The 27,594-nt window shown below is 44.1% G+C and overlaps 1 protein-coding gene across 1 annotated transcript in view; it reads right to left on the minus strand.

The window, feature by feature from the left end:
- Positions 1 to 27,594, minus strand: part of LOC126108667 (speckle-type POZ protein-like) — a 67,156-nt gene that overhangs the window by 21,682 nt on the left and 17,880 nt on the right. The window lies entirely within an intron of this gene.

The following is a 27,594-nucleotide window of genomic DNA, read 5'->3' on the forward strand; positions in this document are numbered from 1 at the left end:
TGTTGCAGCTGCAGTCCAAATGACGCCAACGTCCACATATCGTCTCATGCGCCAGAGTTTACACCTCTATCCGTACAAAATTCAAACGCGGCAACCCCTCAGCGCCGCTACCATTGCTGCACGAGAGACATTCGCTAACGATATAGTGCACAGGATTGATGACGGCGATATGCATGTGGGCAGCATTTGGTTTACTGACGAAGCTTAATTTTACCTGGACGGCTTCGTCAATAAACAGAACTGGCGCATATGGGGAACCGAAAAGCCCCATGTTGCAGTCCCATCGTCCCTGCATCCTCAAAAAGTACTGGTCTGGGCCGCCATTTCTTCCAAAGGAATCATTGGCCCATTTTTCAGATCCGAAACGATTACTGCATCACGCTATCTGGACATTCTTCGTGAATTTGTGGCGGTACAAACTGCCTTAGACGGCACTGCGAACACCACGTGGTTTATGCAAGATGGTGCCCGGCCACATCGCACGGCCGACGTCTTTAATTTCCTGAATGAATATTTCGATGATCGTGTGATTGCTTTGGGCTATCCGAAACATAGAGGAGGCGGCGTGGATTGGCCTCCCTATTCGCCAGACATGAACCCCTGTGACTTCTTTCTGTGGGGACACTTGAAAGACCAGGTGTACCGCCAGAATCCAGAAACAATTGAACAGCTGAAGCAGTACATCTCATCTGCATGTGAAGCCATTCCGCCAGTCACGTTGTCAAAGGTTTCGGGTAATTTCATTCAGAGACTACGCCATATTATTGCTACGCATGGTGGATATGTGGAAAATATCGTACTATAGAGTTTCCCAGACCGCAGCGCCATCTGTTGTTGACAATTGTAACTACTGTAATTTCGAAAGTTTGTCCGCCTGAAAATGTACTGTTGTCCCAAGCATATTGCAACAAACGGTGTATTTCTATCGCTGCTCGTTTAGTTTGTATTGCCGTTTCAAATATACCGGTCATTTTTGAAACACCCTGTATGTTCGTGGGATCACGGATCCCTTACAATCTCCAACTTGAATAGTCCCCTGCCGACACGCAGGGTCCATGGATTCATGAGGCTGTCTCTGTACCCATACACGTCCGTCCACTCGATACAATTTGAAACGAGACTCGTCCGACCAGGCAACATGTTTCGAGTCATCGACAGTCAAATGTCGTCGTCGATGGGTTCCGGCGAGGCGCAAAACTGTGTCGAGGAGTGATTGAGGGTACACGAGTAGACCTTCGGCTCTGATGAAAGCCCACATCGATGATGTTCCGTTGAATGGCTCGCACGTTGACACCTGATGGTCCAGAACTGAAATCTGGAGCAATTTGCGGAAGGGTTGCACTTCTGTCACGTCGAACGATTCTGTCAAGTCGTCGTTGGTCCCGTTCCTGCAGGATCTTTTTCCAGCCGCCGTGATGTCCGAGATTTGATGTTTTACCGGATTTCTGATTTTCACGGTTCAGAGAAAAGGTCGTAACGGGAAAATCCCCACTTCATCGCTACCTCGGAGATGCTGTGTCCCATCGCTCGTGCGCCGACTACAACACCACGTTCAGACTCACTTAAATCTTGACAACCTGCCATTGTAGCAGCAGTAACCGATCTAACAAATGTGTCAGACACTTGATTTCTATACGCGTTGCCAACCGCCGCGCCGTATTCTGCTGTTTACATATATCTTTGATTTAGATACGCATGCCTATACCAGTTTCATGGCGCTTGAATGTAAAGCCAGGGATTTCTTGCACTGATTTAAGCGCTGCGTATAAAGAAGACGAAGAAGAAGAAGAAGAAGAAAGCAGGACGTGGTCCTGGGAGCAGTTGGAACTGAGCCGTAAATATACCAACCAGAATCTGCTAAACGAAATATTACAATCAGAACTTGATAATCGCACCAACATTGGACTTGCTAGAAATCGCACTCACATCAGAAAGAAGACAAAATTATGCGAAAACTTGGTCCAGTTTTTCAACGATCATTTAAAATTTTCAGATACAGTGTCTGCAAATTGGAGCAGATTTCTAACTGTGAGTAATATTATTGTGGAAAGATGTGAAGCAAAATATTAAGAGACAATGAAACTTCCTGGCAGATTAAAACTGTGTGCCCAACCGAGACTCGAACTCGGGACCTTTGCCTTTCGCGGGCAAGTGCTCTACCATCTGAGCTACCGAAGCACGACTCACGCCACGTCCTCACAGCTTTACTTCTGCCAGTATCTCGTCTCCTACCTTCCAAACTTTACAGAAGCTCTCCTGCGAACCATGCAGAACTAGCACACCTGAAAGAAAGGATATTGCGGAGACATGCCTTAGCCACAGCCTGGGGGATGTTTCCAGAATGAAATTTTCACTCTGCAGCGGAGTGTCCGCTGATATGAAAACTTGAGGACCGGGCGTGAGTCGTGCTTCGGTAGCTCAGATGGTAGAGCACTTTCCCGCGAAAGGCAAAGTTCCCGAGTTCGAGTCTCGGTCGGGCACACAGTTTTAATCTGCCAGGAAGTTTCATATCAGCGCACACTCCGCTGCAGAGTGAAAATTTCATTCTGGATTAAGAGACAATATTTTTTTGTACTCCCGTTGCTATTTCGGGCTTAGACTATTAATTTTTTGTGTCAAATAGGAGTGACGCAACACCTCTACCGTTCTGGTAATGGCCTTTGAGGTTCAGTTTTTGTCCACCTAATCCTCTGATTTAATTACCACAATTGTGCAAACACACTATAGAAAGAAATAAACGGTAAGAAAAGTCGTTACGAAATACCGACATTCGTACCGTCTGTCACCTTGAAGTCTGGCACGCAACTGCTTTCTGTTTGACAAACGCAAGCGTACATAGTCAAACTGTTCAGTCAAATCGGCTGTCAATCGAATTTTCCCTTAAACACGTGAAACGCCTTGAGATTGGCAAACACGACAAACAAAGCACACTGCCAAATAACTTATGCTGTCTGTTACCTTGAAGTCTGGCACGCTACTGCTTTCTGTTTGACAAACGCAAGCGTACATAGTCAAACTTTTCAGTAAAATCGGCCGTCAATCAAAATTTTCCTTGAACATGTAAAACACCTCTGAGCTTGACAAACACGACAAACAAAGCAAACTGCCAAATAACTTGACAAGCACGGGAATCTTCAGAAATTGTTTGATGATGGTTTACAGCGAGCCCGTGGCGTGCGTGTCAAGTCTGGCGACGTCGCGTGACCCAGTCTCTCTCTCTCTCTCTCTCTCTCTCTCTCTCTCTCTCTCTGCCGTCGGAAACGGCCGTTTATCGGCGAGTGTTGGTCTGCACCCATCTCTGTGTTATGATACCTGCGAATGGAATGGAATTCTACTTCACACATTCAGCATTCAGACAGCTTACACTGTTGCCAACTGGAGCCGACAGTTTGAATTTTTTTTTTTTTTTTTTCATACAGTAATATCCACCAGCAGACAAACTGCTTGTTTCTATTCTGGTATGGTCAAGATATTAATTACATACAAAAGTTCAGCTTCATGGACATTACCACAAGTTCTCTCTTTAAGCACAAAATTGAAATTCAGTTACAGACGCTGCATTACAGTACCATATTTTGACTACAGAGTAAATATCTCTGGAGTGAGCATTCAGATGCGCAGAACAGATTTTGTTGTCAACATACATTCTCGGCCTGGTCACGTGTTCTCGGGACGTCGTGTGTTTGTCCGTATAGCGCCCTGTATATTTCGAATGTCACTACATCCCTAGTACAGACGGATTCTTTTCGTACGTGTCGTGGATTATTTATATATGTTGCGCAGACATTTTAACAGTATCCGTTTGATACCGGGAATAAACCAGCTACATAACTTTTAAGGGCAAGTGATATTGCATTCTGCTTCTTTGCGATGGGTGTGTTCAGGTGCACTCGATTTTTGGTAGTTTCCCGTATGATACGGCACTGTATTACAGAGCCAGACCTACTTTTTGCAGTGATACTCTTGCAAAACGACTTGACAGTACTCCAGTACTTTTGCAAGTGTCCGAAAAACATCGAATTTGCCTCGCATTAGCTGTTTATATCATTGCTAATTCGTCCTTTTTTCCTTCTATTTCTGCTATTTATTTTCTCGTTTTTGCGTCCTAAAGCACAATATTTCTTACTGGTGACACTTTGAAGTATTTATTTAACGCATTTTACGTACTTGCTCCCAGTTTATTAAATAAGTAGCAGACTGAGTAAGAAGGGGTAAAAAAGGCGATCGGAGAATAAATGTACTGTAAAGCAAATACAGTTGGTCATTTAACAGTCAACCCATAGAACACCATTAAGGGAAGTGGAAAGTGACACAAATGAAAGAGTTTGGGAACATGTTTACTAATATTTTACGCTCCTTAATCAAATGGCGAAGAAAATAAATTGAAGGCAAAATACACCAAAGAACATGAATGTGTACTTTGATTAGCTACACTATTGTGTTTTTTTGATTTGTGCAGAAAATGTATTTAAGCTGAATGCTGAAATTGGTAGTAGGTGCCGTGGAAAATTAAAAATAGTTGGTGTAGCATCTACCTTCAGCCACACACGTCCAAATTTTTCTCTTTCTAAACATTCCTCTTCAAAGTGTTTTGAACATACTTTGGAATATTTTGTGGGGACAAAATTACTTCTCCTTATTTACTGGAGTCACGTCTTCACTCATTGTTCATCCTTCGAGAAACTAAAATATAAAACGCACATAATCATTCTCCATGTCCTAGACATACTTAACATGGCCTCCTACTGCAACTTTACAGTAAACAAAAGATTTGGACACACACATATTATACGAAGACAATTACAGACTCCCATTCTATTGAATTTATCTGTCTCCCGTCTTTCAAATCTATATACATAATCGACAAGTCACTGATAAATGCATGGAGGGTAGTATCTGCTGAAACAACTAACCATTCCCTTTCCTGTTCCACTAGTAAATTTACGAGAGGAAGCGATTGTTTGTAAGCTTTTGTACGAACCGTAATATCTATTATATAGTCATAAAATCGTAGAAAAATAGGTCTACAGAATCAAGCCTTAATTATAATCCGTCTCGAAATTTTTAAACATAGTACCCATGAAAAGTTACTATCCCTCCTTTCACATATTTTTCTTTGCATCCGTAGCAACAACAGTAATTCACCATCGCTATTACACTATAAACAAACGGTGAAAACACAACAAAAACTCTTGATATTATAAACTTCAAACTCAGAGGAAAGCATACACGCACAGCGAAGTCCCGAAAACACGTGACAATTCTGGTTTAATGTTGACAACATGCGCAGAACGCAAAGCTGACTCCAGAGATATTTACTCTATGATTTTGACATAAGATCTTAAACACGTGAGTGCAGTAGCAGGTGGCACTATCTCATACTAAAAAAAAAAATGAAAGGGCAATCACTACATCGATCCACAGACATTATGAATGCCAATGATAATGCCAACTATATGTGTAAAACGAAAGGTGAGGAAAGATGATAGTTGACGGTACGGTTTAGTTTCACGCCGAAGTTCGTATCTTTACGTGCTTCAAACAAATCTCTGGCCAGTAAACGATTAACATTTTCATGGCAAACACAGAAACAACTGTGTCCTGCAAAGTACAAAGGAATCGTTTTATTTCGAATCATTTTAAGCGTTCTCCGTATCTTTGACTATTGGTCGAGTTAGATTCCGGACTATTACAAAACGCCACTTCATGAATCCTACAGATTTTGCTGGGCCTTACTTCAGTATCAGAGCTTACAGAAGTCAGTAGATAATCTGTATTTTCAGAATTATTTCGAGACAAAGGCTTGACAAATCTTTGCGAGAAAGCATTCTATGCGGTCGTTAAGTTTTACTGCGAATAAAGCCATAGATAACTTGGCAAGAGAGCTCCTGTAAAGTTTGGAAAGTAGAAGACGAGATACTGGCAGATGTAAGGCTGTGAGGACCGGGCGTGAGTCGTGCTTGGGTAGCTCAGTTGGTAGAGCACTTGCCCGCGAAAGGCAAAGGTCCCGAGTTCGAGTCTCGGTCCGGCACGCAGTTCTAATCTGCCAGGAAGTTTCATATCAGCGCACTCTCCGCTGCAGAGTGAAAATCTCATTCTGGAAACATCCCGAAGGCTGTGGCTAAGCCATGTCTCCGCAATATCCTTTCTTTCAGGAGTGCTAGTTCTGCAAGGTTCGCAGGAGAGCTTCTGTAAAGTTTGGAAGGTAGGAGACGAGGTACTGGCAGAAGTTAAGCTGTGAGGACGGGGCGTGAGTCGTGCTCGGGTAGCTCAGTTGGTAGAGCTCTTGCCCGCGATAGGCAAAGTTCCGGAGTTCGAGTCTCGGTCCGGCACTCAGTTTTAATCTGCCAGGAAGTTTCATAGATAACTTACTAAATATTTGTCTCAATTACTTACTTATCCTGCTCATTTGAAATATTTAAGACAAGAAAGGGATAGTCTAGGAAACTTGAATAAACGCATTTTATCGTACACTGTTTCGTGATCTTATCTGCAAGACGGAATTTCATCGGCTCTACTCTTGGCTAAATTTCATTTTCATGATATAGCAACTTGCTTCGTATGTCGAATATTAAAGCCTATGATAATTAGAATTCTTGTCTGCCAACTGTACCTACAGTGTTGTCGTCGTACTGGATACTAGCACTCGTAAACAAAATACAGGTTTCGCTATTCCCGTGGTAAATAAAAATGTAAATATCGTGTGACTAGGGCCTCCCGTCGGGTAGACCGTTCGCCGGGTGCAAATCTTCCGATTTGACCCAAATTCGCCGACTTGCGCGTCTATGGGGATGAAACAATGATAAGGACAACGTAACACCTAGTCCCTGAGCGGAGGGAATCTCCGTCCCAGCCGCGAATCGAACCCGGGACCTTAGGACTGACATTCTGTCGCGCAGAACACTTTTTTTTTTCTTTCGTTTTGTCCGTGGTTGACCGTTGTGTTTGGTCGTTGCAGACGTCACAGGACATCCGTTCAAGTTCGTTTGTTGACCCTTCCACTCAGTTTTTTTATTACAGAGCCCAACCAGCTCTGTGAGCTACGGTGCCGGCTTCCACTCAGCTACCGGAGGCGGACTATTCCCGCGTTAGACGGAGCTTTATAGCAGTGGCTCGAAGTGCTACTACAAACGGCGGACATGTGCCACAGTGTTTTTGTTTAGAGAGCACTTAATTTTGGCAAGTAGCGACGACTAGCACTGACAGAAACATTTTCGTAACAAATTCAGGGCCGGCCGCTGTGGCCGAGCGGTTCTAGGCGCTTCAGTGCGGAACCGCGCTGCTGCTACGGTCGCAGGTTCGAATCTTGCCTCTGGCATGGATGTGTATGATGTTCTTAGGTTACTGTTAGATTTAATTAGTCTAGGGGACTGATGACCTCAGATGTTAAGTACCATAGTGCTTAGAACCATTTGAACAAATTCAGTATAATGACTTTTCTGGAGACTAGAAATCTACTCTGTAGGAATCAGCATTGGTTTCGAAAAAGACTACTGTATGAAACCCAGCTCGCGCAATTCGTCCACGAGACTCAGAGGGGCATACACACGGGTTCCCAGGTAGATGCCGTGTTTCTTGACTTCCGCAAGGCGTTCGATACATTTCCCCACAGTCGCTTAATGAACAAAGTAAGAGCATATGGACTATCAGACCAATTGTGTGATTGGATTGAAGAGTTCCTAGATAACAGAACGCAGCATGTAATTCTCAATGGAGAGAAGTCTTCCGAAGTAAGATTTCGGGTGTGCCGCAGGGGAGTGTCGTAGGACCGTTGCTATTCACAATATACATAAATGACCTTGTGGATAACATCAGAAGTTCACTGAGGCTTTTTGCAGATGATGCTGTAGTACATCGAGAGGTTGTAACAATGTAAAATTGTACTGAAATGCAGGAGGATCTGCATCGAATTGACGCATGGTGCAGGGAATGGCAATTGAATCTCAATGTAGACAAGTTAATGTGCTGCGAATACATAGAAAGATACTTTATCATTTAGCTACAATATAGCAGGTCAGCAACTGGAAGCAGTTAATTCCATAAATTATCTGGGAGTAGGCATTAGGAGTGATTTAAAATGGAATGATCATATAAAGTTAATCGTCGGTAAAGCAGATGCCAGACTGAGATTCATTAGAAGAATCCTAAGGAAATGCAATCCGAAAACAAAGGAAGTAGGTTACAGTACGCTTGTTCGCCCGCTGCTTGAATACTGCTCAGCAGTGTGGGATCCGTACCAGACAGGGTTGATAGGAGAGAGAGAGGGAGGGGAGAGAGAGAGAGAGAGAGAGAGAGAGAGAGAGAGAGAGAGAGAGAGACAAGATCCAACGGAGAGCAGCGCGCTTCGTTATAGGATCATTTAGTAATCGCGAAAGCATTACGGAGATGCTAGATAAACTCCAATGGAAGACTCTGCAGGAGAGGCGCTCAGTAGCTCGATACGGGCTTTTGTTGAAGTTTCGAGAACATGCCTTCACCGAGGAGTCAAGCAATATATTGCTCCCTCCTACGTATATCTCTCGAAGAGACCATGAGGATAGAATCAATCTTTCTTTCCACGAACAATACGAGACTGAAACAGAAGGCAGAACCGATAGAGGTACTCAAAGTACCCTCCGCCACACACCGTCAGGTGGCTTGCGGAGTATGGATGTAGATGTAGATCAGTACTGTCTAATTACACCTGGCTAGCGAATTAATACAAAATATAAGATTAATGTTATTCAGTCTGTATACTGAGCAAGCAGTAAAGGAAACAAAAGAAAAATTTGGAGTAGGTATTAAAATCCATGGAGAAGAAATTAAAACTTTGAGGTTCGCCGATGACATTGCAATTCTGTCAGAGACAGCAAAGGACTTGGAAGAGCAGTTGAACGGAATGGATGGTGTCTTGAAGGGAGGATATAAGATGAACATCAACAAAAGCAAAACGAGGATAATGGAATGTAGTCGAATTAAGTCGGGTGATGCTGAGGGTATTAGATTAGGAAATGAGACACTTAAAGTAGTAAATGAGTTTTGCTATTTGGGGAGCAAAATAACTGATGATGGTCGAAGTAGAGAGAAGATAAAATGTAGACTGGCAATGGGAAGGAAAGCGTTTCTGAAGAAGAGAAATTTGTTAACATCGAGTATAGGTTTAAGTGTCAGGAAGTCATTTCTGAAAGTATTTGTATGGAGTGTAGCCATGTATGGAAGTGAAACATGAACGGTAAATAGTTTGGACAAGAAGAGAATAGAAGCTTTCGAAATGTGGTGCTATAGAAGAATGCTGAAGATTAGATGGGTAGATCACATAACTAATGAGGAAGTATTGAATAGGATTGGGGAGAAGTTTGTGGCACAACTTGACCAGAAAAAGGGATCGGTTGGTAGGACATGTTCTGAGGCATCAAGGGATCACCAATTTAGTTTTGTAAGGCAGCGTGGAGGGTAAAAATCGTAGGGGGAGACCAAGAGATGAATACACTAAGCAGATTCAGAAGGATGTAGGTTGCAGTAGGTACTGGGAGATGAAGAAGCTTGCACAGGATAGAGTAGCATGGAGAGCTGCATCAAACCAGTCTCAGGACTGAAGACAACAACAACATAAGATTAAATAGATGTTAATACAGGAGTAGATATGACAATGAATAAGAAAACAGGAACACGGTTAAGCTACGGGGTACAGCATAGTGGACATGTTATACACACAAAAGCAGCACCTATCACGTTAGTCGCTCTTTGTACACAAACTAGCTCCGGACGAGATGAAAGTTTGAAAGGATGTAACACGAGATAAACGAAACTGAGATAATGAGCGACACAAAAATTTCATTGCGACGACGGACAGAAGAAAAATAGTAGATGAATATGTATGCGGAGAAAGGAATAAAAGAGGAAGCTGACTAGTAGGATTCTCCGCGATGCATGATTTAGTGATTGGTGATACTTTGTTTAAAAAAACGTGGAAGGAGAGACCTGGATTCACTGGAAGGTTTCAGATATATTACATAACTTTAAGATAAATTTCTAACCACGTTTTAAACTGCAAAACATTTGCAGGGCCAGATGCGAACTCTGATTATAATTTATTGGTCATGAAATGCAGACTAAATCTGAAGGAACTGCAGAAAGATAGGAACTTAAGGAGTTGGGACCTGAATAAATGAAAAGAACCACAGATTGTTGAGGGTTTCAAAGAGAACAACAGACAATAACTGACAGAGGAGAATACGATAGGAAGTGAATGGGTAGAGTTGGAGATGAAATAGTGATGGCAGAACAACATCAAATATGTAAGAAGACAAGGCCTGGTAGAAATCCTTGGAAAACGCAGAAGACACTGAATTTCACTGACAAAGGGAGAAAGGATAAAGATGCAGCAAATGAAGCACGCGAAAAGGAATGTAGACATCTAAAAAATAAGATTGACAGAAAGAGCTAACAGGATAAACTGGAATGGTTGGAGAACAAATTCACGACTGTACACGGGTAAGCACGTATGGCATTTGTGGCCGACTGCGAAATGATTCTACCGCCGCCAAAGTTAATTACGTAAGAATCACGAACATAAGGTGGAAGAAATCGGCTCGTACGGGCTGTTATAGGCAGTCGTTTCTCCCTCGCTCTGTTTGCGAGCGGAACAGGAAAGGAAATGACTGTAGCGGCTGACGTGAAAATAGGCACCGTCTCAGAGCGTTGCCGATTAGTGATAATTTCAAATATTAGTAAGAATTTCGAAAAAAATATCAGACATCTCTAATCTAGTCTTGAATATGATGGATTACTTTCCAGGAAAGCGTCCTGGGACCTCTGATGTTCCTGATCTATATAAATGACCTGGGTGACAATCTGAGCAGTTCTCTTAGGTTGTTCACAGATGATGCTGTAATTTACCGTCTAGTAAGGTCATCCGAAGACCAGTATCAGTTGCAAAGCGATTTAGAGAAGATTGCTGTACGGTGTGGCAGGTGCCAGTTGACGCTAAATAACGAAAACTGTGTGGTGATCCACACGAGTTCCAAAAGGAATCCGTTGGAATTCGAGTACTCGATAAATAGTACAATTCTCGAGGCTGTCAATTCAACTAAGTATCTGGGTGTAGAAATTACGAACAACTTCAGTTGGAAAGACCACATAGATAATATTGTGGGGAAGGCGAGCCAAAGGTTGCTTTCATTGGCAGGACACTTGGAAGACGCAACAAGCCCACTAAAGAGACAGCTTACACTACACTCGTTCGTCCTCTGTTAGAATATTGCTACGCGGTGTGGGATCCTTACCAAGTGGGATTGATCGAGAACATCGAAAGGGTACAAAAAAGGGCAGCTGGTTTTGTATTATCGCGTAATAGGGGAGAGAGTGTGGCAGATATGATACGCGAGTTGGGATGGAAGTCATTAAAGCAAAGACGTTTTTCGTCGCGGCGAGATCTATTTACGAAATTTCAGTCACCAACTTTCTCTTCGGAATGCGAAAATATTTTGTTGAGCCCAATCTACATAGGTAGGAATGATCATCAAAATAAAATAAGAGAAATCAGAGCTCGAACAGAAAGGTTTAGGTGTTCGTTTTTCCCGCGCGCTGTTCGGGAGTGGAATGGTAGGGAGATAGTATGATTGTGTTTCGATGAACCCTCTACCAAGCACATAAATGTGAATTGCAGTGTAATCAAGTAGATTTAGATGTACATGAAAAGAAAATTCTTGCCAGCTTCTACGAAAAAATAGGAACTAGTGTTACAACAAATTTTGTAGAAAAATAATTTTTTCCTTCAGCTTGTTGAAGAAACAGAACCACAAATATACCTGGACTGAAAGTATATGAGCATTCTGACAGTTCACTGATGCATGTGATAAATATTTTATCGAAAACATAAAAGTATTCCGAGACAAAAAAAGAGATGTGAAACTATTCCGTGTATGTAAAGAAAAGTTTCGTTGCTGATGAACTTGTGTTCTGTTGCACCTTGCAGAAACTTCCGTGAGAAAGTATTAAGAAACGTATAAAATTAATTTGTGTAACATGTGGAACATCATTTGTGTATCGCGTCACCTCTGAAAGGCATTTCGCTTGCGAGCGATGGCGTGCACACGAGCACTCGGGGGCGGATCCAAGGGGGGGGGGGGGGGGCAATGGCGGAAATTGCCCCCCCCCACCCCGATGCGTGACCGATCCTTTTTTTCCGACTGCTTTAGGGGCTGATTACGTCGGCCTATCGAATATGTTTTACTTGAAATCGAAGATGTAAACAATGGCATGCAGTTTGATGTAACAATTCAAAAAGGGACCTTGAAACCTCTTCCATTTAGCGAATAAACTACAGAAGAAACAACTATACTTACGAATAAAATGATAATATTTGCTGAGGCATGAGCGGTCTCTATCCCTTTTTTAGCACTTTCCCCGCAGTGCGTATGTAAGATGATGTTTCTAGTGGCAATTTGCAAAGAGATGGTGTTGATAATTAAGCGATGCACACCGAAGGAATACTTGAAAATATTCTGTTGCAAATTGTGAGAACCTTACGGCAGTCCCTTTTATTCTGCAATTGCACGTTTTCGATCTGGATGAACGCTTCTCCCACGTTTCGGCTTCTTCTCACTTTTGATGCGGAATGTGAACAAACAATAAGTAGCCAAATGTAATAATGTACACGAAAATAACGTCTGTGGATTCATTCACAATCCATTCTCTCATACGGTAAGAATATAAATGTTACGATCAGCAGATTCAAACAGATACTGAAATCTAGAAAACTCAGATTCATTTCTCTTTCTCCAAAGTGCAGAGGGCAACTCTGCCAAAGACTGAGGAAGATGCGTTTTCCTCATCAATATAATTTATTCTGAGGTACTAAGCGCATGCTTCTATCGCAGCCTGAAAAAAGCGTGTATTTCATAACGGTGTTAGAACTTAGAGCTGTGGCTTTGTTCTAAACTGTTTGCTTATTTCGGAAATCAAATCTTGAAGAAACGAACTGGTCTTTGCCAATAGCCAAGAAAACTGCCTGAGTAGAAGGAAGAATCTGCTTATGTAAGAACATCGATGAATTAAATCCGCCTCCTTGGTCTTGCACTTACGCATATTCATTACCAGATTCCTGTAGATGTAGAAAAAGTGATTACAAGATTTTCAAAAAGTGGGCGTAAAAGGAGATTAGAATTCAATATTTAAGAGCAGTATTGCGAATACACATATTTAATATTAAATTTCATTTTCTTTATACTTTTGCATTTTTATTTTTACACGAAGAAAGAAAGAAATTTCTTATTGTTAATATTTACATTCATGAGAAAAAAACAGCTTATTATGAGCATAAAATGACATAATTAACAATATAAGATGATTTCCTGAACACAGTCAAATACCCTATTATAACTTTTCGCAGTCGTATCGTCGTTGCTGCGTATAAACACATGCGCGAATTCGATGGCAACATTCTGTCAAATGAAACCAATTGGTGAACTAATTTCGAAGATTTAAGAATGGAAACAAATGACCATTAGCATTTTTATAGATTATTTTACATTAGCAGACAAAAACAGAGTTTTTCAAGTGCACGTGTCGTCTCTGAAGAATATGTTTTAGGTAATGCAGTAATTTATTTCATTAAACACACTTAACACATATCGATACACAATTAAACTAAAAACAGAATATATATATATATATATATATATATATATATATATATATATATATATATATATATATATACTCCTGGAAATTGAAATAAGAACACCGTGAATTCATTGTCCCAGCAAGGGGAAACTTTATTGACACATTCCTGGGGTCAGATACATCACATGATCACACTGACAGAACCACAGGCACATAGACACAGGCAACAGAGCATGCACAATGTCGGCACTAGTGCAGTGTATATCCACCTTTCGCAGCAATGCAGGCTGCTATTCTCCCATGGAGACGATCGTAGAGATGCTGGATGTAGTCCTGTGGAACGGCTTGCCATGCCATTTCCACCTGGCGCCTCAGTTGGACCAGCGTTCGTGCTAGACGTGCAGACCGCGTGAGACGACGCTTCATCCAGTCCCAAACATGCTCAATGGGGGACAGATCCGGAGATCTTGCTGGCCAGGGTAGCTGACTTACACCTTCTAGAGCACGTTGGGTGGCACGGGATACATGCGGACGTGCATTGTCCTGTTGGAACAGCAAGTTCCCTTGCCGGTCTAGGAATGGTAGAACGATGGGTTCGATGACGGTTTGGATGTACCGTGCACTATTCAGTGTCTCCTCGACGATCACCAGTGGTGTACGGCCAGTGTAGGAGATCGCTCCCCACACCATGATGCCGGGTGTTGGCCCTGTGTGCCTCGGTCGTATGCAGTCGTGATTCTAGCGCTCACCTGCACGGCGCCAAACACGCATACGACCATCATTGGCACCAAGGCAGAAGCGACTCTCATCGCTGAAGACGACACGTCTCCATTCGTCCCTCCATTCACGCCTGTCGCGACACCACTGGAGGCGGGCTGCACGATGTTGGGGCGTGAGCGGAAGACGGCCTAACGGTGTGCGGGACCGTAGCCCAGCTGCATGGAGACGGTTGCGAATGGTCCTCGCCGATACCCCAGGAGCAACAGTGTCCCTAATTTGCTGGGAAGTGGCGGTGCGGTCCCCTACGGCACTGCTTAGGATCCTACGGTCTTGGCGTGCATCCGTGCGTCGCTGCGGTCCGGTCCCAGGTCGACGGGCACGTGCACCTTCCGCCGACCACTGGCGACAACATCGATGTACTGTGGAGACCTCACGCCCCACGTGTTGAGCAATTCGGCGGTACGTCCACCCGGCCTCCCGCATGCCCACTATACGCCCTCGCTCAAAGTCCGTCAACTGCACATACGGTTCACGTCCACGCTGTCGCGGCATGCTACCAGTGTTAAAGACTGCGATGGAGCTCCGTATGCCACGGCAAACTGGCTGACACTGACGGCGGCGGTGCACAAATGCTGCGCAGCTAGCGCCATTCGACGGCCAACACCGCGGTTCCTGGCGTGTCCGCTGTGCCGAGCGTGTGATCATTGCTTGTACAGCCCTCTCGCAGTGTCCGGAGCAAGTATGGTGGGTCTGACACACCGGTGTCAATGTGTTCTTTTTTCATTTCCAGGAGTATATATATATATATATATATATATATATATATATATATTGTGTGTGTGTGTGTGTGTGTGTGTGTGTGTGTGGACTATTAATGATTTTATTTGGAATTAATTTTTTGGAAGGCAGGTACAAAAAAATTTGCCCCCCCCCCCCCCCCCCCCCCCCCCCGACCAAGATCCTGCATCCGCCCCTGCCAGCACTTGCACGCCTCCGGTAACGTTTTAGTTCCGATGGCCCGCCTTCATACGAGCGAGAATACTCACTGCCTCCCGAAAACTTTTAATTTGCAGCTCTAACTGACGATTCATCACTGCAGCCATCCCTGAAATCGCCGATATACGCCATACAAAAGTATCTGTAGGCATTTTCGTTGAGGTCGAGCTAAACATATTTGCGCTAATGGTTTTGTGAGGCCCAAGTTTTTCGAAGATTACTACAAAACTACCGTCCTCATCTCGCAATACGTGCACTTTGCACAGAAGTTCGTTCTTGCTGCTGCTGTTGCATTCCATTAAAAATTTTCGTCCACCATTGCACTTCCTGAATCAGAAAACAATTGGACGGACAAGACAGAGGCCTCTGAGCCAGAACGCTTAATTTTTTCACAAAGGCCGACCTCGGTGGCCGTGCGGTTCTAGGCGTTGCAGTCCGGAACCGCGCGACCGCTACGGTCGCAGGTTCGAATCCTGCCTCGGGCATGGATGTGCGTGATGTCCTTAGGTTAGTTAGGTTTAAGTAGTTCTAAGTTCTAGGGGACTGATGACTACAGCAGTTAAGTCTCATAGTGCTCAGAGCCATTTGAACCATTTTTTCGCAAAGAAAACACTGTTTTTCTAGCCGTTGAATACTCTCTCCCGTCGTAGCATCAAACCTATTGCCACCTATCGTGATAACGTGCTCCATTGAGCGTAGGTGGAAGAACATGGGGCCCAATCAAGACATCACCAACAATGCCTGCCCAAACGTTCACAGAAAATCTGTGTTTGATGTGATTGCACAATTGCGTGCGGATTCTCTCTCCGCCTTCCACCGTACCGTGGCTTTCTGAGTATCCGTGTGAGTGTAGAATACGAGCTGTCACGGAGAGCCAGTTGGAATGGGAAAAACCGACATGTAGAAACCGATATCGGTATTTTGGTTCCGAATAACGGGTATTCTACCGCATTTGTTTGGTCTCGCATATAACAGCTACTTTCTAATATTTTACCAATAACTGAGTAAAAACCGAACTATCAATTACCCATACCAGCAGTCTTAAAAGTTTTCATTTTTCAGTAAATCTTTTTGACAAAGGAGTAATTTTTATTTGTAACATTTGCACTGGCTGGAAATATAGCGAATCCCAAAGAAAGCAGGTGTTGACAGATGTGAAAATTACCGAACTATCAGTTTAATAAGTCACGGCTGCAAAATAGTCACACGAATTCTTTACAGACGAATGGAAAAACTGGCCGAAGCCGACCTCGGGGAAGATCAGTTTGGATTCCGTAGAAATGTTGGAACACGTGAGGGAATACTGACCCTACGACTTATCTTAGAAGAAAGATTAAGGAAAGGCAAACCTACGTTTCTAGCATTTGTAGACTTAGAGAAAGCTTTTGACAATGTTGACTGGAATACTCTCTTTCAAATTCTGAAGGTGGCAGGGGTAAAATACAGGGAGCGACACGCTATTTAAAATTTGTACAGAAAACAGATGGCAGTTATAAGAGTCGAGGGACATGAAAGGGAAGCAGTGGTCGGGAAGGGAGTGAGACAGGGTTGTAGCCTCTCCCTGATGCTATTCAATCTGTATATTGAGCAAGCAGTAAAGGAAACGAAAGAAAAGTTCGGAGTAGGCATTAAAATCCATGGAGAAGAAATTAAAACTGAGGTTCGCCAATGACATTGTAATTCTGTCAGAGACAGCAAAGGACTTGGAAGAGCAGATGAACGGGATGGACAGTGTCTTGAAAGGAGGATATAAGATGAACACCAACAAAGGCAAAACGAGGATAATGGAATATAGTCGAATTAAGTCGGGTGATGCTGAGGGAATTAGACTAGGAAATGAGACATTTAAAGTAGTAAAGGAGTTTTGCTATTTGGGGAGCAAAATAACTGACGATGGTCGAAGTAGAGAAGATATAAAATGTAGACTGGCAATGGCAAGGAAAGCGTTTCTGAAGAAGAAAAATTTGTTAACATCGAGTATAGATTTCAATGTCAGGAAGTCGTTTCTGAAAGTATTTGTATGGAGTATAGCCACGTATGGAAGTGAAACGTGGACGATGAATAGTTTGGACAAGAAGAGAATAGAAGCTTTCGAAATGTGGTGCTACAGAAGAATGCTGAAGATTAGATGGGTAGATCACATAACTAATGAGGAGGTATTGAATAGAATGGGGGAGAAGAGGAGTTTGTGGCACAACTTGACTAGAAGAATGGATCGGTTGGTAGGACATGTTCTGAGACATAGAGGGATCACTAATTTAGTATTGGAGGGTAGCGTGGAGGGTAAAAATCGTAGAGGGAGACTAAGAGATGGATACACTAAGCTGAATCAGAAGGATGTAGGTTGAAGTAAGTACTGGAAGATGAAGAAGCTTGCGCAGGATAGAGTAGCATGGAGAGCTGCATCAAACCAATATCAGAACTCAAGACCAAAACAACAACAACATAGAAAATAGGAAAATCGATCAGTGCTATACAAATAACAATGCCATACGAAACGAGCAACGAACACACTGCAGGACTGGTGCAATACTGCTGACACAATAATGTCCCTGTTTCTGTGTGTCGTGGCTGAACCTACTCGTGTACTTGAAGTATGCAAGACTTGGCAGACACCTGATATACAGGGTAATTCGCGAAGACATGCAAATATTTTAATATGTTACTCTAAAAGTAAAACTAAATAAATTAGTTCATATAAACATACGACGGCAAATGTTTAGTTACGGAGCTACAGCTAATAAAAGATTTTGCCTGAAATTTAGCTACGTTGCAAGAAAGTACCCTTTAATTTACGTCAATGGTCACAGATTGTTTGATAACAGATTACCGGTTTCGGTCTTTAATGACCATCATCAGATCTGCAGCAAATGGGAAAAGCATAAATACACTCGCAAACTGTATACAGCTTAAGAACAAACACATAGACCATAATGAAAAGTAGTACTGACAAAATTTACATTTGTGCGCTTTAAATATGAAGAGGCATACCTGTTTCATAAAAACAAAGTCCTAATGTACTGCAGCCACAGTGGCATCGTCAGATGTTAAATGCGGAATCAGCACCAGCATCGCCAAATACATACAGATAACATCACATGCACGAGTCATGTTGTCGGTAGCACTACTGTTTAAAACAAGCTGACGCACAGTAGCCACAGGATGTTTGTGTTGCAAGTTGACCAGATGTCGCTAATGTCGGCATACACTAGTTTTCGATGATAAATTGAGACAGCGAAAATAGAGGGGATACAATAGTTGAAGTCTATACGCTTATAACGTATAAAAGGCATTACAGTAATAAAAAGCAATAAAAGGGAGAACACGACAAAAGTAGTATTGTTAAAAAGACGAAGAGTTAATAAAATAGTGGTTGACATGTGCTCTAGTGCCAATATTCTAGATAATGACATAAATATTAAACACCGTTGATAGTGCACCGGGTAATATTAAACAACCATAAAACAAATCGCTGAAGGAGCCACAACTGAAAGGAAACATGTTGTTGTTGTTGTGGTCTTCAGTCCTCAGACTGGTTTGATGCAGCTCTCCGTGCTACTCTATCCTGTGCAAGCTTCTTCATCTCCCAGTATCTACTGCAACCTATATCCTTCTGAATCTGCTTAATGTATTCATCTCTTGGTCTCCCTATACGATTTTTACCCTCCACGCTGCCCTCCAATACCAAATTTGTGATCTCTTGATGCCTCAGAACATGTCTTACCAACCGATCCCTTCTTCTAGTCAAGTTGTGCCACAAACTTCTCTTCTCCCAAATCCTATTCAATACCTCGTCATTAGTTATGTGATCTACCCATGTAATCTTCAGCATTGTTCTGTGGCACAACATTTCGAAAGCTTCTATTCTCTTCTTGTCCAAACTATTTACCGTCCATGTTTCACTTCCATACATGGCTACACTCCATACAAATACTTTCAGAAATGACTTCCTGACACTTAAATCTACACTCGATGTTAAGAAATTTCTCTTATTCAGAAACGCTTTCCTTGTCATTGCCAGTCTACATTTTACATCTTCTCTACTTCGACCATCATCAGTTAGTTTGCTCCCGAAATAGCAAAACTCGTTTATTACTTTAACTGTCTCATTTCCTAATCTAATTCCCTCAGCATAGTTCTGCACATAATCAGCCCTGTCTGTTGTCGCTAACGCCGGAATTCCGCACAGGCGGGAAGTGGTTGCAGGAACATGACCGGCAGAGAGCCCCTCCTATCGTTGCAAGAAAAAGAATGATAAAATTCCGTAACAGTGGATGATCCACATTAACTGATTAATGCAGTCTATGAAATGAATAGAGAAGGAACGAGAACATACTAGAGTCATGCGTTAAATGTATGGGAACGAAGAAAATGTGTGATGCACTCAATACCAGGTGAACTTATGAACACACTATATATAACAGAGGCGTGCAGTGATTAGGGTAAAACATTGTCAGATGAACCAAAGTAGGCATGGGGCACAAAGTCATTTTGCCAGTTAAGCAGCCAGCCACGAAACAAAACGGCTTTGGGACAGCATTTATCTGAAACTGGTCATTCCGTAGGAAACATTGAGAGCTGCATGCGTATTCTTTACCGAGTGGAAAAAGGCCGTGCTCTTAATTTCTTAGAGGAGCTCGAAATTTATAAATCAAAAAATAGAGAACCAACGAAACTGCTTAACTGGCAAAATGACTTTGTGCGCCATGCCTACTTTGGTTCATCTGACAATGTTTTACCCTAATCACTGCACGCCTCTGTTATATATAGTGTGTTCGTAAGTTCACCTGGTATTGAGTGCATCACATATTTTCTTCGTTTCCATACATTTAACGCATGACTCCAGTATGTTCTCGTTCCTTCTCTATTCATTTCATAGACTACATTAATCAGTTAATGTGGATCATCCACGGTTACGGAATTTTATCATTCTTTTTCTTGCAACGGTAGGAGGGGCTCTCTGCCGGTCATGTTCCTGCAACCACTTACCGCCTGTGCGGAATTCTGGCGTTAGCGATAACAGACAGGGCTGATTATTTGCAGAACTATGATTCCTTTCAGTTGTGGCTCCTTTAGCGATTTGTTTTATGGTTGTTTAATATTAGGCGGTGCTCTATCAACGGTGTTTGATATTTGTGTCATTGTCTAGAATATTGGCACTAGAGCACATGTCAACCACTAGTTTTTAACTCTTCCTCTTTTTAACAATATTAATTTTGTCGTGTTCTTCTTTTTATTGCTATTTATTACTGTAATGGCTTTTATACGTTATAAGCTTATTGTAGACTTCAACTGTTGTATCCCCCTTTATTTTCGCTATTTCAATTAATTATTGAAAACTAGTGTATGCCGACATTAGCGACATCTGGTCAACTTGCAACACAAACATCTTGTGACTACTGTACGGCAGCTTGTTTTGAACGGTAGTGCTACCGACAACATGACTCGTGCATGTGATGTTATCTGTATGTATTTGGCGATGCTGGTGCTGATTCCGCATTTAACATTTGCCGATGCCACTGTGGCTGCAGTACATTAGGACTTTGTTTTTATGAAACAGGTATGCCTCTTCATATTTAAAGCGCACAAATGTAAATTTTGGCAGTACTACATTTCATTATAGTCTATGTGTTTGTTCTTTAAGCTGTTGGTTTGCGAGTGTATTTATGTTTTTCCCATTCGCTGCAGATCTGATGATGGACATTAAAGACCGAAACCGGTAATCTGTTATCAAACAATCTGTGACCATTGAAGTAAATTAAAGGAAACTGATTACATATACGGATCACTGTTTTTTCGCGACGACGTCGCAGCTTGTTGCAACAAAGCCATCGCAGAACTGTTTGACGTTAAAGTGAAGCACGATTTCCATTTATTTTCTTTTTACTGGTCTGGTGAATCTAATAAAACATGTCCCAGACGTCTATCTGCAGTAGTTTTCCAGAACTTCCTCTCCAATGTCCATTGCGCCATAATAAATTCTCAGCTTATTTTCCAGTATGGCAAGCGTGCATTCCATTGGGTTCATGCGTAAGTTCGTAGCGTTTTTCCGTCAGAACAGGTATACATAACAGACTTTAGTCACCGATAACATATTCTCTTTCACTATTTGCAACTGCCAACGCTGGGGTAACTTTTCGGTTTGGCAACTGTGTAGAAAGCGCGTGGTTTTGAGGCGACGAAATCGTCGAAGCATGTCCGGAGCGCATTCTCTTGCGGAAAGATGAAGTTCCTTGAAGGTTGTTCGATAGAGAGCGGGAAAGGTGCAAATCTGAGGACGCAAGATCAGCTGAACAAGGTGGGTGCGGAGTGACTTTCCAATATAACTCCTGTATAGCGTTTGTCAGTCTAGCAGAATGCGGGCGCGCGCGCTATCGTATAGTACTGTAGCACCACTCCACTCAGCCTTTCTGGTCGCTGTCGTTGACTGCGTCTGCAAGTCGTCTCAGTTGTTGAGAATCAATGTCGTCAGTGATGGTCACACCTCGGAGAAGCAATTCTTAGTCCAACACATGGACCCTGTCCCCCCCAGATATATAACTACACTCCTGAAAATGGAAAAAAGAACACATTGACACCGGTGTGTCAGACCCACCATACTTGCTCCGGATACTGCGAGAGGGCTGTACAAGCAATGATCACACGCACGGCACAGCGGACACACCAGGAACCGCGGTGTTGGCCGTCGAATGGCGCTAGCTGCGCAGCATTTGTGCACCGCCGCCGTCAGTGTCAGCCAGTTTGCCGTGGCATACGGAGCTCCATCGCAGTCTTTAACACTGGTAGCATGCCGCGACAGCGTGGACGTGAACCGTATGTGCAGTTGACGGACTTTGAGCGAGGGCGTATAGTGGGCATGCGGGAGGCCGGGTGGACGTACCGCCGAATTGCTCAACACGTGGGGCGTGAGGTCTCCACAGTACATCGATGTTGTCGCCAGTGGCCGGCGGAAGGTGCACGTGCCCGTCGACCTGGGACCGGACCGCAGCGACGCACGGATGCACGCCAAGACCGTAGGATCCTACGCAGTGCCGTAGGGGACCGCACCGCCACTTCCCAGCAAATTACGGACACTGTTGCTCCTGGGGTATCGGCGAGGACCATTCGCAACCGTCTCCGTGAAGCTGGGCTACGGTCCCGCACGCCGTTAGGCCGTCTTCCGCTCACGCCCCAACATCGTGCAGCCCGCCTCCAGTGGTGTCGCGACAGGCGTGAATGGAGGGACGAATGGAGACGTGTCGTCTTCAGCGATGAGAGTCGCTTCTGCCTTGGTGCCAATGACGGTCGTATGCGTGTTTGGCGCCGTGCAGGTGAGCGCCACAATCAGGACTGCATATGACCGAGGCACACAGGGCCAACACCCGGCATCATGGCGTGGGGAGCGATCTCCTACACTGGCCGTACACCACTGGTGATCGTCGAGGGACACTGAATAGTGCACGGTACATCCAAACCGTCATCGAACCCATCGTTCTACCATTCCTAGACCGGCAAGGGAACTTGCTGTTCCAACAGGACAATGCACGTCCGCATGTATCCCGTGCCACCCAACGTGCTCTAGAAGGTGTAAGTCAACTACCCTGGCCAGCAAGATCTCCGGATCTGTCCCCCATTGAGCATGTTTGGGACTGGATGAAGCGTCGTCTCACGCGGTCTGCACGTCCAGCACGAACGCTGGTCCAACTGAGGCGCCAGGTGGAAATGGCATGGCAAGCCGTTCCACAGGACTACATCCAGCATCTCTACGATCGTCTCCATGGGAGAATAGCAGCCTGCATTGCTGCGAAAGGTGGATACACACTGTACTAGTGCCGACATTGTGCATGCTCTGTTGCCTGTGTCTATGTGCCTGTGGTTCTGTCAGTGTGACATGTGATGTATCTGACCCCAGGAATGTGTCAAAGTTTCCCCTTCCTGGGACAATTAATTCACGGTGTTCTTATTTCAATTTCCAGGAGTGTTTCATTAGTGGATCTGCGCAGATCTTTCTGAGGGCAGTTGCTGCTTTCTTTGGGCTCAACCACTCCTTTCTTTTCCTTACGTTACGATAAATGTGGCAAACAATGATGTACAACAATGGTACTCCACTGTCTGATATGAGGCTTTTCTCCGTATACTTCCAGGAAATAAGAGACGTAACACTTTCAGCGACCGCCGATATTTGGCGGGAGAACACCCCGCCATTTGGCGGGAGAACACCCCGCCATTTTCAAGGCAAACTGCAACGGACAGGCGGCGTACATGCAAATTTAAAACCTCGGTTCTCGGACTGAAGCAGGAAAGATAACACACACACTGAACACTCGTGCCACCAAAGATGCTATCAGAGCTATCGATAGTGAGACTACGAATTCGCAGGTGAGGTAGCATTGACTCTGTCCCTCTGTTTTTTGACTAGGGAGAGAGCCGGATTCCAAACAGAGTTTAAACAGAAACCTCCATCCCTGTTAACGAGGATGCTCGCTAATTTAATCTCAACTGCCTCCCTAATAACACTGTCCCAATAGCTGGACGTGCACGCCAATATCGGTGTTATTGTATAACATGGGGTGACCAGTATCCAAGCAATGTTCGGCAATAGCAGATCTACTTGGCTGCTGTAATCGTGTGTGCCGTTTATGCTCAGTACATCGTTCCTCCACGGTCCTGATAGTTTGACCAATATATGCCATGCCGCAGCTACAAGAAATACGATACACACCCGCTTTGCGCAGTCCAAGATCATCCTTAACGGAACTCAAAAGTGCTCTAATTTTAGATGGAGGTCGGAAAACACATTTCACATCGTATTTCCGTAAAATACGACCGATCTTGTTGGACGTGTTTCCTACGTAAGGCAAAAAGGCAGACTTAGGTGTCGACTCAGAATTGTCATCAATCACTCGATATACAGTTGGTCGATAGCGCAACGCCTGTTCAATCTGTCTATCACTATAACCATTCTGACGAAATGTAACTTCAAGATGTGACAGCTCAGCTGGCAAAGTCTCAGCGTCGGAAACGACATGTGCCCTGTGTACCAAGATACGAAGTACCCCTTCACGCTGAGCCGGATGGTGACAACTATTAGCCTGTAAGTACAAGTCGGTGTGAGTACGTTTCCTGTAGACTGCACGTGCCAATGATCCATCATCCTTCCTCCTAACCAACGCGTCAAGAAAGGGAAGGCAACCATCCTCTTCCACCTCCACCGTAAAACGAATGTTCGGGTGGATCGAGTTCAGATGTTCTAGAAAGGCATTCAAATTCTCCCTACCATGAGGCCAAACAACGAAGGTATCGTCAACGTATCTAAAGAAACAGGCGGGTTTCAAAGGCGCCGACGTTCCTCGAAGTCTTCCATAACCAAATTTGCGATCACAGGAGACAACGGACTACCCATCGCAACTCCATCTGTCTGCTCGTAATACTGGTCATTAAATAAAAAGCCGGCCGAAGTGGCCGCGCGGTTCTGGCGCTGCAGTCTGGAACCGCGAGACCGCTACGGTCGCAGGTTCGAATCCTGCCTCGGGCATGGATGTGTGTGATGTCCTTAGGTTAGTTAGGTTTAACTAGTTCTAAGTTCTAGGGGACTAATGACCTCAGCAGTTGAGTCCCATAATGCTCAGAGCCACCCATTAAATAAAAAGTAAGTGGATGTCAACACATGCCGAAAGAGATTAGTTAATTCAGCACCAAACCTGGCCTCAATTAACCGCAACGAATCAGACAGAGGAACACGAGTGAAGACGGAGACCACATCGAAACTCACTAAAATATCAGAGTCAAACTGCAGTCCCTCCAAACGACTTAAAAAAAATCAGCTGAGTTCCTGATATGATGTTCACACCGACCTACTTGTGGACTCAACAGAGAAGCAAGATGCTTGGCTACACGATATGTCGGAGCGCCGATGTTACTCACTATAGCACGGATAACTTAAAAACGCATGATTCCACTACATTGTCCGTATACTCCAACATCTACGTACAGGGTTATTACAAATGATTGAAGCGATTTCACAGCTCTACAATAACTTTATTATTTGAGATATTTTCACAATGCTTTGCACACACATACAAAAGCTCAAAAAGTTTTTTTAGCCATTCACAAATGTTCGATATGTGCCCCTTTAGTGATTCGGCAGACATCAAGCCGATAATCAAGTTCCCCCCACACTCGGCGCAGCATGTCCCCATCAATGAGTTCGAAAGCATCGTTGATGCGAGCTCGCAGTTCTGGCACGTTTCTTGGTAGAGGAGGTTTAAACACTGAATCTTTCACATAACCCCACAGAAAGACATCGCATGGGGTTAAGTCGGGAGAGCGTGGAGGCCATGACATGAATTGCTGATCGTGATCTCCACCACGACCGATCCGTCGGTTTTCCAATCTCCTGTTTAAGAAATGCCGAACATCATGATGGAAGTGTGGTGAAGCACTATCCTGTTGAAAGATGAAGTCGGCGCTGTCGGTCTCCAGTTGTGGCATGAGCCAATTTTCCAGCATGTCCAGATACACGTGTCCTGTACGTTTTTTTCGCAGAAGAAAAAGGGGCCGTAAACTTTAAACCGTGAGATTGCACAAAACACGTTAACTTTTGGTGAATTGCGAATTTTCTGCACGAATGCGTGAGGATTCTCTCCCGCCCAGATTCGCACATTGTGTCTGTTCACTTCACCATTAAGAAAAAAATGTTGCTTCATCACTGAACGCATCCTCTTCCATGAGCTGTTGCAACCGCGCCGAAAATTCAAAGCGTTTGACTTTGTCATCGGGTGTCAGGGCTTGTAGCAATTGTAAACGGTAAGGCTTCTGCTTTAGCCTTTTCCGTAAGATTTTCCAAACCGTCGGCTGTGGTACGTTTAGCTCCCTGCTTGCTTTATTCGTCGACTTCCGCGGGCTAGGCGTGAAACTTGCCCGCACGCGTTCAACCGTTTCTTCGCTCACTGCAGGCCGACCCGTTGATTTCCCCTTACAGAGGCATCCAGAAGCTTTAAACTGCGCATACCATCGCCGAATGGAGTTAGCAGTTGGTGGATCTTTGTTGAACTTCATCCTGAAGTGTCGTTCCACTGTTATGACTGAATTGATGTGAGTGCATTTCAAGCACGACATACGCTTTCTCGGCTCCTGTCGCCATTTTGTCTCACTGCGCTCTCGAGCGCTCTGACGGCAGAAACCTGAAGTGCGGCTTCAGCCGAACAAAACTTTATGAGTTTTTCTACGTATCTGTAGTGTGTCGTGACCATATGTCAATGAATGGAGCTACAGTGAATTTATGAAATCGCTTCAATCATTTGTAATAGCCCTGTATGTCAAGTTGTAACGAGCATCGCATGAAGCAAATAAAACTGCAGGAAAATAATTTGTATAATTTTAGTGAAATGAGTCTGAATAATACCGATCTTCGTTTCCTATGAGGCGAAAGGTAACATGTCGGCTGTCGCAGCCGGGATTTCGCAGCCCGCCTGCCTAGAGCTTTAAAGCCCTCAGTTTCGAAGCTCTTCACAGCCTTTTGGGGCTTAGCCCGCCCAAAAATGTAAACAGAACTTGCAATCAGAATAGCGTAATACGCCATACAGGCGAATCCATGCCGGCCGTGCTTCAATCGAACAAATGCGTCCTACAATTCGGGAATGTCCCCACCAAGCGAAGTGTAATGCCTAAAAGTTTGCTGGTCAGTGCTGCCAACTGCAGTTGTCCCATCAAACCTTCTGCAACAGGCCGAGCGCTTCGCGCTGGAAGCCCGTTTGTCGGAAACTTTCCGCCGTGTCTCGCGGAAGGAAGAATATCAGCAAACTCTGCTTAGTATACGAGGTTTGTCCGGAAAATACACTCCTGGATATTGAAATAAGAACACCGTGAATTCATTGTCCCAGGAAGGGGAAACTTTATTGACACATTCCTGGGGTCAGATACATCACATGATCACACTGACAGAACCACAGGCACATAGACACAGGCAACAGAGCATGCACAATGTCGGCACTAGTACAGTGTATATCCACCTCTCGCAGCAATGCAGGCTGCTATTCTCCCATGGAGACGATCGTAGAGATGCTGGATGTAGTCCTGTGGAACGGCTTGCCATGGCATTTCCACCTGGCGCCTCAGTTGGACCAGCGTTCGTGCTGGACGTGCAGACCGCGTGAGACGACGCTTCATCCAGTCCTAAACATGCTCAATGGGGGACAGATCCGGAGATCTTGCTGGCCAGGGTAGTTGACTTACACCTTCTAGAGCACGTTGGGTGGCACGGGATACATGCGGACGTGCATTGTCCTGTTGGAA

Source organism: Schistocerca cancellata, chromosome 11, assembly GCF_023864275.1.
Source record: "Schistocerca cancellata isolate TAMUIC-IGC-003103 chromosome 11, iqSchCanc2.1, whole genome shotgun sequence".
In the NCBI taxonomy this organism is placed as follows: Eukaryota; Metazoa; Arthropoda; class Insecta; order Orthoptera; family Acrididae; genus Schistocerca; species Schistocerca cancellata.